Below are 10,277 nucleotides of genomic sequence, written 5' to 3' on the forward strand. Positions count from 1 at the left end.
AGGCTAGAAGGGGTCTATGTGTGTGGGGAGAAGGGACATTTGTAATACTTTCAACAATAAAGATTTTAAAAAATAATAATAATAATATGTTTTCATAATCAGAAAAGACCATGATCTTTTAAAGCTTTCACTCTAAAGCATTTCAAAGTAGTTTCAAATAATAGTAACCAAATGCTTTTTAAAAATTCCTTTGTAATCAGTTCTATTCAGTATGGTAACTTAATTCATTTTAGGTGCATATTTCAAACTTTCATACTTAATCCTACCAAGAGAACAATTTCCAAAGTGACATTTCCTGAAGTCAGAAGCCAGACTTCATGTCTCTTGAATAATCTTGCCTTGTAGTAGTTTTTAGTTCAGTGAGTCTCTCTGCCCCTCTAAAGCAGCTCTGGCTGGCCTGGGCTTGTTGTAAATAGTTGGTTCTGTCAGACAGCTTTTAAAATGCCAACATAGTTAACGATTCACACGATGTACAAGGAAAGTATTGTACTTCAAAATAAAGATGTGTTTCTTCTTGTGAAATAAAGTTAATCATTTGGGTGTCTGCTTCAAGGAAATGGGATAGATTTATGTTCTCTAGAAAAGAACTGAGAGGATGTCTCATCTCACTTTTCCCTCCCTTTATCTCATTTCCAGCATGACCTAGAGATCAAATGTTTTATGTATGATAGAAAAAGAAACATATCATTAAAGGATGCAGACCTGCACAAACTAATGGACACTGAAACCTGTGAGAGTACAAAAAACTGCTCTGTATTTTTAATATCTGAAAATAATAAAATAAATTTATGTTAAATACAAATTTCCCAAGCTCTCTAGTATATTCCCTCTAACATTTTAAACAAATATACTTGATGTGGAAAGTGGAATTTTATCCAAATATCAAATATTATACTGAGTATTTGAACAGCAAATACAAACAGTCCTAATCCCAATCACAGACTATGTTGTGAAATGTTAATGTATTTAAATTTTTTAATTATACATGGAATTAAATACTGTACTTTAAGCAATTAGTTATTAATATTTCAGTCATATTAAATAGCAAGAATACATGAACAATTGATACTCAATGCAGGAAATTTTCAAAGGTAAATTGTACATTGTGGGAAGTCTAGTTCTGGCTTTGGGAAAATGCAAACTGCTAGTCTACACATATATTCACCCAGTGCTAAATAGCTCTTTCAAGAATAATACTAAATGATGATGCTGTGATAACAGAAAACTATAAGAAAATATTCTGAGTTATATTTATACCACTTAATTAGGCCAAATTCATACAATAGACTTAACAGTCAGGGTTTCACACTATTTTTAGTGAATAATATAAGGTAATAAATTATTGAAATCCTTGTCCTAGTTTTATACCAATTTTCAGCAATATCATTATTTAAAACTAGAGGCCTGGTGCACAAAATTCGTGGGGGGGGGGGGTGTGTGCAGGAATGGAATGTCCCTCAGCCCAGCCTGCACCTTCTCCAATCTGGGGCCCTTCGAGGGGTGTCCAACTGCAATCGATATCCTTCTCACAATCCAGGACTGCTGGCTCCCAACTGCTCGCCTGCCTGATTGCCCCTAACCCCTTCTGTCTGCCAGCCTGATCACCCCCTAACCACTCCCCTACCAGCCTGATTGATGCCTAACTGCTCCCCTGCCAGCCTGATTGAAGCCTAACTGCTCCCTTGCCAGCTCAATTGCCCCTAACTGCCCTCCCTGCAGGCCTGGTCCCCCCCCTAACTGCCCTCCCCTGCCAACTTCATCACCCTTAACTGTTCTCTCCTGCAGGTCTGGGTCCCCCCAACTTTCCTCTCCTGCAGGCCTGGTCCCTCCCAACTGTCCTCCCCTGCAGGCCTGGTCCCCCAAAACTGCTCTCCCCTGCAGGCCTGGGTCCCCCCAACTGCCCTTCTCTGCGGGTCCAGTCGCCCCCAACTTCCCTCCTCTGCTGGCCTGGTCATCCCTAACTGCCTTCCCCTGCAGGCTTGATCGCCCCCAACTGTCCTCACTTGCATGCCTAATTCCTCCCAATTTCCCTCCCTGCTGTCCATCTTGTGGTGGCCATCTTGAATCCACATGGGGGCAGCCATCTTGTGTCCTGGAGTGACAGTCAATTTTCATATTACTCTTTTATTAGATAGGATAAATCAAATATCACAATACTAATATTCTGAAAATAACTCTAAGTAAATCACTTAGATTACACTGTCTCAGACAAAGTAGAGCTCTGCTCTGGCAGGAAGTTGGAAAGGAATCCTGATTTTAAGAACACATATTATTCCTTTTCATCGGAAGATCCTATGGCCAGCGTCCCTTGTCAGTATGGTTGGTGAGAGGGCAACTTCCCTAAGTAGTTACCCTAGAGCCGGGGTCAGCAAACTGCAGCTCGTGAGCCACATGTGGCTCTTTGACCCCTTGAGTCAAAGCCTACGGCCTGGGCAAGTCTATTTTGAAGAAGTGGCATTAGAAGAAGTTTTAAAAATGTGGCTCTCAAAAGAAATGTCAGTCGTTGTACTGTTGATACTTGGCTCTGTTGACTAATGAGTTTGCCGACCATGGCCCTAGAGTAGGGGTGTCGAACTCAATCAGAGAAGGGGCCAAAATCTAAAATCCAGCCTAAATCGCAGGCCGAATGGTTTACTGAACAGTCATAAACTGTCATTGTGATGGAAACGCAGCGGAGTGCAGTGATGACAGCGCGGTGCGGGCCACATTGCAAGGCCTGGCGGGACGGATTTGGCCCGCGGGCCTTGTGTTTGACACATGTGCCCTAGAGTATATAGTTGGCCACGTGTATCTGCATCCTGGTTTCTGGCACAAGAACTTTTAAAACGCGTGGCGTTTCCCGAGTGATAAGAGTGCCTTCAGTACGAGTTGACTCTGGGCTGTGGTGCTCTTAGATGCCAGGAAGAGAAAGACCACAGCACAATTAGAGATCTGGAACTTTCGGCTGCACCTCAGGGTCTATGAAGAGGAGAGAGCAGCTGGAGATTGAGTTCATCAATGATGGCCAATTATTTAATCAAGCATGCCGACATAATGAGGTAATTTCTAAACTACAGGGTTTGGAGAACTGATGGATTTCTGAACACATCGAGGTGTTGGGAGGGTAACACACCCAGAGAAAGCATGGGAGTTTCTGTACCACTTCCCCCATACCTTGCCCTAAACATCTCTTCCACGTGGCTGTTCCTGAGGTAGTATACGTTTTATAATAAAACAGCAATAGCAAATAAACTGTTTTCTCCGCTGTGAGCCATTCTAGCAAATTACTGAGCCTGAGGCGGGGTCACAGAAACTTCCAACTTATAGCCAAGTTGGTCAGGAAGTACGGGAGGGGAGACCTGGACTTGTGGTGGCTCTGAAGTGAGGGCAGTCTCGTGGGACGGAGCCCTTAACCTGGGGGTCTTGCTAACTCCCATTCGGTCAGACACCAACTGGATGTCTGAGGAAAACAGGATCATTGTTTGGTATAGAAAACCCATATAGTTGCTGTCAGAAGTGACCAGTCTAACAATTCTTCAGTAAATTTAAAATAGGTGAGCTTGTAAGAAAGAGGAGGAGCTTCTGTTTATCAAAAAAGAAAGTATGGCCGAGACCGGTTTGGTTCAGTGGTAGAGCGCTGGTCTGCGGACTGAAAGATCCCAGGTTCGATTCCGGTCAGGGCCATGTACATTGGTTGCGGGCACATCCCCGGTGGGGGGTGTGCAGGAGGCAGCTGGTTGGTGTTTCTCTCTCGTCGACATTTCTAGCTCTCTCTCTCTCTCTCTCCCTTCCTCTCTGTAAAAAAATCAATAAAATATATTAAAAATAAATAAATAATAAATAAATAAAACAGGATTTCACTGTTTATTTATTTAAATATATTTTATTGATTTTTTTTTTTTACAGAGAGGAAGAGAGAGGGATAGAGTCAGAAACATCAATGAGAGAGAATCATCAATCAGCTGCCTCTTGCACACCCCCTACTGAGGATGTGCCCGCAACCAAGGTACATGCCCTTGACTGGAATCGAACCCCAGGACCCTTCAGTCCGCAGGCCGACGCTCTATCCACTGAGCTAAACCAGTTTCGGCTTCACTGTTTTAAAAAAAAAAAAAAAAAAGAAAGAAAGAAAGTAGGAACTAAAGAACACACTGGTAGGCATATGAACCTGTCAGAAGAGAGAAGATATCTAAATTTGTAATGTATTTGTTTTGATAGACTGTATACTACTAAAAATTGTAATGATACAAAGTTCATTACACTTATAGCTGTGACAGATTAAAAAAACAATTTAATTTCAATTTATATTCATGTTTTTGTGATTAAAAATGATGATAGTATGATCATAGGAATTTTTTTAGTATGAAAATCTATTGAAGTAAAATTAAATTATACAGGGAAATGTATTGGAAGTTTGAGATTAAGGATGAATAGAAACCTCAACTTCTAAATGTCAAAGAAAAGATATTTACCTATTTTTTTCAATGGAGGGTCATAGTAAAATATTTAGATTCCATTGGGTATTTTTCGAAGGACAGGTTTGTTTAAAAATTCAATAATTCATAGTAGGTTGGAAATTACAACCTTTACAACTACTATATAAACATGATACATTTTAAATGTTAAATTTAAAAATATGTGAGGGGACATGTAGTTTTAAAGAAGGTCTTAGTTTTCTAAGCATGGCTAGAAAAGCTTGTACCTTTGAAAATAAGTTTCCTAAACTGTAAAATGAGCATAATATTCATTCTACTTCAAGAGTAAATTACATATAATATATATTCAATATGTATTCACTATATACTGTAAATTCACACACACACACACACACACACACACACACACGCTTTTTGTAAAATGTAATACAATATAATTAAATTACCTCCCTTAATTGTGAGTCCTTTTTATATGAACTAGACCAGTAGTCGGCAAATTGCGGCTCACCAGCCACATGCAGCTCTTTGGCCCCTTGAGTGTGGCTCTTCCACAAAATACCATGTGTGGGCGTGCACGTACAGTGTGAATGAAACTTTGGGGCCCATGCGCAGAAGTTGGTTTTTGGCTCAAAAGAAATTTCAATCGTTGTACTGCTGATATTTGGCTCTGTTGACTAATGAGTTTGCAGACCACTGAACTAGACAGACCAAGGAAAATGGCACATGACAAACTCCAGCTGTAAGTCATGAAAACCTGATTCATTTCCAGGGTCTATATTTTAAATTGGACATATAAATAATGAAATTCCCTATGTGTCACAATTCTTTTAAACTAAGCAGGCAAATATGGGAGGGAATTACAAAAACAGATTTGGGAACCATTGCACTGAAATGTTTACTATAAGAGGAGCAGGAAATTAAGATTCAGAAGCAATCTCTGAAGGGCAATCCTTACCCACTCAATCCCATGCGTGGGGGACAATTTGCAACTTCTTAAATGTATAATAAGCACTTTGCACCATAAAGTCTAAGGCCTGTAGCAAGATTATGAAATATATGCCCCATCTGGGGGGCCTCTACCTACAGTTCTCAGTAAGTCCACTTAGATGGCACCAATTATTGAATATTCTCCAGGCAAACTAAGCATACTAGATAATACATCATATTGGAACAAAAGATAATTTCGCTAAGTATATATTTTATATTCTAAACTGTACTTAATCCTGCCTAAAGGTTAAGCCTGATAATTTAAATGATTTGGTAAACAATTTAATAATAAGCTATTTACCGAAATAGTTGATAATATATAAAAATTTATTAAAGTGCTCAGTATTTTGCAACTTTTTCCAATCATTTTCCAATATTTAGTTTAATTTATATTTGTAAAGTTTCTGCTAAGCTAGGAAAGTTTGAAATTGATTAGGTTCATTAAGCTGATATTATTTTTCCAACTTCCACAGTGACAATTTTAAAGGCATTTTGCTTACACCCTGTGTTGTGAAGGTATCATGTTGTGTTCTATGAAACATATACAAATCTATAAGACAGTCTGAACTCAATAAAATTATCAGTCTTATCACTGATGCAGAAACAATGAAAGCTCTGAATACAGGGAACAGCACCTAGATTGTACAACTAACATTTTACTATATAGTACCGTATTTTTCGGATCATAAGACGCTCCGGACCATAAAACGCACCAGTTTTTAGAGAAGGGAAATGAAGAAAAAAAGATTCTGAAACAAATAGTGTCCTAAAATATTTTTTGTGCATTAAAACCCAACATCACAGTCATAAACACATGTAATCAACCCTGTAAAGTAAACAGCAGCATTTAGAACCATTTTAGAGCCAGGCAAGCTCACAGAGACCACACAGAGCTGGGCAAGTAAAAAAACTTTTTTTTTAAAGTATATGTGTAGGCTATATTTGGACCATAAGACGCAGGGACTTTTCCCCCCCACTTCTGGGGGGGAAAAAGTGCGTCTTATGGTCCGAAAAATACGGTATTTCCTCATAGTACTATATTTGCTTTATCTATATTTTATTTTTTATGTACATAACTATTCACCTGTCCATTCATCCATCAATCCATCTTACATTTTTAATGAATTTCAAAGAAAGTTGCAGGCATAAGTATGTTTCACCCCTAAATACTTTAGCATATCTACTATTAACTAGCGCTTAAATTAATGGTTCTTAGCTAAAATTTACAAATATGAAATGCACAAATATTAAGTGTATCATTTGCAGATTTGTACAAATGTGTATGCCTCTGTAACCAAACTCCTATCAAGGCATAGAACATTATTGTCATCAAAAAATTTCCCTTAGACCCATTCCCAGTCAATCCTCATCGCAACTACTGTGATTTTTTTGTTGCTAATCAAAAATTAGTTTTGCAGATAATTTTTAAATTCAAAATTTAAAACAAAGAGTGACCAATAGGCTGAGGAATGGATGGATATATAGATATATCATAAAGTAAATATGGTAAAATGCTTAACAACTGTAGAAATTAGGTGTTGGGCATATGGGTGTGCCAATTACCAGCTGGTTATCTCTCAGCTCTAAATCTACCTTTCCTTGCCCTGCTTTGTAACTCTGGAATGAGACTCTAACCATTTCTCCTTCACCACCTTAAGAGAAGGCAATGGAGTAACCCTGTAAGGTGGCAGCAGCAGACACTTCCCTTCCAGATTCTGGTCCTCCATCACTATTATTATTATTATTATTATTCAACATGAAAGCCCAAGGGCTTTGGGAGGAGATAGGTTTCATCTGTGGCCTCAGGTCCCGGTCTTCCCTGACAGTGGTCATTTCCACAGACCAGATAGCCGTGGTAGACATGCCCTTCCCAAATTTTAGGAAGAAGAGCACTCTCCCATGGGATCTTTTATTTTTTTTAAATATATTTTTATTGATTTTTCACAGAGAGGAAGAGAGAGGGATAGAGAGTTAGAAACATCGATGAGAGAGAATCATCAATCAGCTGCCTCTTGCACACCCCTACTGGGGATGTGCCCGCAACCAACGTACATGCCCTTGACCAGAATCGAACCCGGGACCTTTCAGTCCGCAGGCCGACGCTCTATCCACTGAGCCAAACCGGTTTCGGCTCTCCCATGGAATCTTGCTTCCACATCCTAAAAGGAGAAACTACTCTTTGCACCTGCTACTGCTTGGACCCTTAGGCTGAGAGCTCTTTTTACTCCACTGAATAGTTAACCACTCCTTCTCTTGCTCTACTTAACCACTCAATTCATCATATTCAATTTTCAAACAACCCGTATAGTTCTGTCTCTTAACTGAACTCAAGACTACAGTAAAGGGTATTCACTGTACCGTGGATGTTACACGCATTCAAATATACAGACACCCCAACTGAATTTCTCTCTCTCCTAACCCCCGTTATCGACAGAGTCTAAACCTGTCGGCTATTTCAAACCTCTACATATAGCACATGCTTTTCCAGGGACAAGGGTATTCCTAAACAGTAGACAAGTGATGCTCAGTGTCACCCAGGGGACGGCTCTTCTTTCCCAACCCCTCCTGAAGACTTGGGCTTGCTCAAAATCCAAGATGATGTAAAGTTTGTAAACATTCTTTCAAGCTGACACGCCGAGACTGCTCACGTGTGTTCTTCCACGATGAAGAGTTAATGGTAAAGACAAGAATTGGGTTTCTTTCCTGCCTTTGACAGGACCCTTCCTGTGTAGGCAGTCGGTACCAGAAACAGCTATGCACTGCACAGGGAACACACGGCGCCAAAAGAAATGCTCCAACACCAGTATGTTTGCTGCAGCTGCTCCTGCTCTGCTCGATGCCTCGTGGCCACTAACTTCTAGCAGCTGCGCAACAGAACTTTCTGTGATGATGGAAATACTCCCCTTTCCGTCACGTGGGTTACTGAGCACTTGAAATGTAGCTTGTGTGACTCATGAGTTGGATTTTTAATTTTATTCCGTTTTAGTTCATTTACATTTTAAAAACCACTTCCACAGCCTTGGACAACACAGTTCTAGAGCCTTTTTTTTTTTTTTTTTTTTTTTTTAAGAAAAACCAGAAACTTAAAGAATATACTGTTTGCTTGTTGGGAGTTTTCTGACATAGAAGTGGTGTTTGAAACCACAACCATGCAATTCATGCAACACAGATCACTTACGTGTTCACAAAAGAATACAGGCACCTCGGTGTTAGGAGGTCAGCAGTAAAAAGAACTTGCAAGGAACACGGGGAGGGAGCAAGCGGTAACGCAAGAGGAAAACCAGAAAAACGTGGCTGAAAGCAATTCAAGGAGAAGTCATTCGGCCATAAATGCTATTGATAGATCAAGTTGAAAAGTTAAGATATTATTTTTCTTCCCCACAATAGCAAACCCCTCCAAAATTGAAGAACAAAAACAAAAAACAAAACAAACAAAAAAAAAAACTGAAAGATACCACTTGGAGTTCACTAACCAATGATAAAGGAAAACCACAAGTTATACTACCGTTATCTAGTGTAGCTATTTCATTCATATTCATTACATAGATGCTATTCCAGAACAATACAGCTTCCTTTTTTAAGTCCACAGAAAACAGGGTTTCAGAGGGCACGACAATTCTCTTGGGCAGTGTTAATTATAAATGAAAACCTCTTAAGTTGTTTGACCAGCTGAGACCGCCTCGAACAATCAGTGTCTCCCATTCCACTGCCACGCTTTGTATACTTAACTAGTGCTCTAAGCTTAGTAATTAAGCTTAGAGCACTAGTTAAGTACACAATTTTACCTATATGTTCCCAAAAATTCTAGTTTAGCACTTCTTAGTTGGGATTCAAGAATCTGTAGTTTGGCAACTCCACCAGGTGATTCTCATCATGAGAGAAGTTTGGGAAACACTGCTAAGGTAAAGATGATTTGAAGAACACACAGCTTCAAAAAAGAAAAGAAAAGAAAAGAATGGAGACAACTGTCAACATTCACAAAAGACAGGGAAAGAGTGAGATCCGTGGACCGTGAGCTCCAGGACCAGGATTTGCCATTGAACTTGAGAAGAGTCGCATCTCACCGCGCGGAGGGGACCCTGCAGAGCGCGGAGCGGAGCAGGACCAGCGAGCTCGCGGCACCCGCCCGGGGCATCCCCACTCGGGGCGCGCAACTGCAAAACCCGACCCTGAAGTTTAAAGGAAAACCCCCCGTCCTCCGGCCCGGGCTCACCTGCCTCCGGAGTGGGGGAGACGCGCGGCTCCGGAGCCTCCGGCGGGGCGCCCCGCAGACCCCTCACTTCGCCGCCGGACACTCGCTGGGGTGCGGGGTCCCCGGGAGGGGGGCGCGGGAGGGCGCGGCGCGCTGGCTCGGGGCAGAGTCTCCTCGGAGCAGCTGCAGCCACGGATTCCTCAGGTCCCCCCAGCGGCCCGAGAACGCGCTGACTCCCCCGCCTCGTCGCTTAGCAACGCTAGAAGCCGTCCAGGCTTCCCGACACGTCAATGCCTCTCACTCCTCCAGCGGGCGAACAGTTTAAAAAAAAAAAAAAAAAAGATTTTGTTTCCGGGTCGAGGTGGGGGTGCTGTACACCGCGGAAGGTCTTTTTACCTCCCACATTTCCCCTTGGGGTTGGATAACATCTCGGTGGCGCACGTGTGGAGAGGGTAGCCCTGGCGGTCAGACGCCACTCCATCCATTTACACACGCCGCCCCGCCCACCGTCTGCCGCCCAAACCATCCGCCGATCGCCGATCGCCAATCACCGCGGCCGGCCCCGGGGGACTACTTTTCAACCTGCTGGAAGCGCGGAGGGGAGAGCGTGAGAAGTCCCTGGGGCCTCTGGGAAGTGTAGTTCGACACCTGAGGACATGTCGTTGGAGATGGCGCCGGCATCG

General features: G+C 41.7%; 1 protein-coding gene across 5 annotated transcripts in view; it reads right to left on the reverse strand.

Annotated features, from left to right (window-relative positions):
- The window catches only part of LOC118717424 (WD repeat containing planar cell polarity effector), a 217,435-nt gene extending 207,226 nt beyond the window's left edge, over positions 1–10,209 (reverse strand). For all 5 annotated transcript variants that reach the window (XM_045580802.1, XM_045580801.1, XM_036435487.2 and 2 more), the window contains exon 1: positions 9,616–10,209. The gene's annotated coding sequence lies outside the window, so the exon portion shown is untranslated. The remainder of the gene's footprint in view (positions 1–9,615) is intronic.
- Between the last annotated feature and the right edge of the window lie 68 nt (positions 10,210–10,277).

This window comes from Pipistrellus kuhlii, unplaced genomic scaffold, assembly GCF_014108245.1.
Source record: "Pipistrellus kuhlii isolate mPipKuh1 unplaced genomic scaffold, mPipKuh1.p scaffold_m20_p_13, whole genome shotgun sequence".
In the NCBI taxonomy this organism is placed as follows: Eukaryota; Metazoa; Chordata; class Mammalia; order Chiroptera; family Vespertilionidae; genus Pipistrellus; species Pipistrellus kuhlii.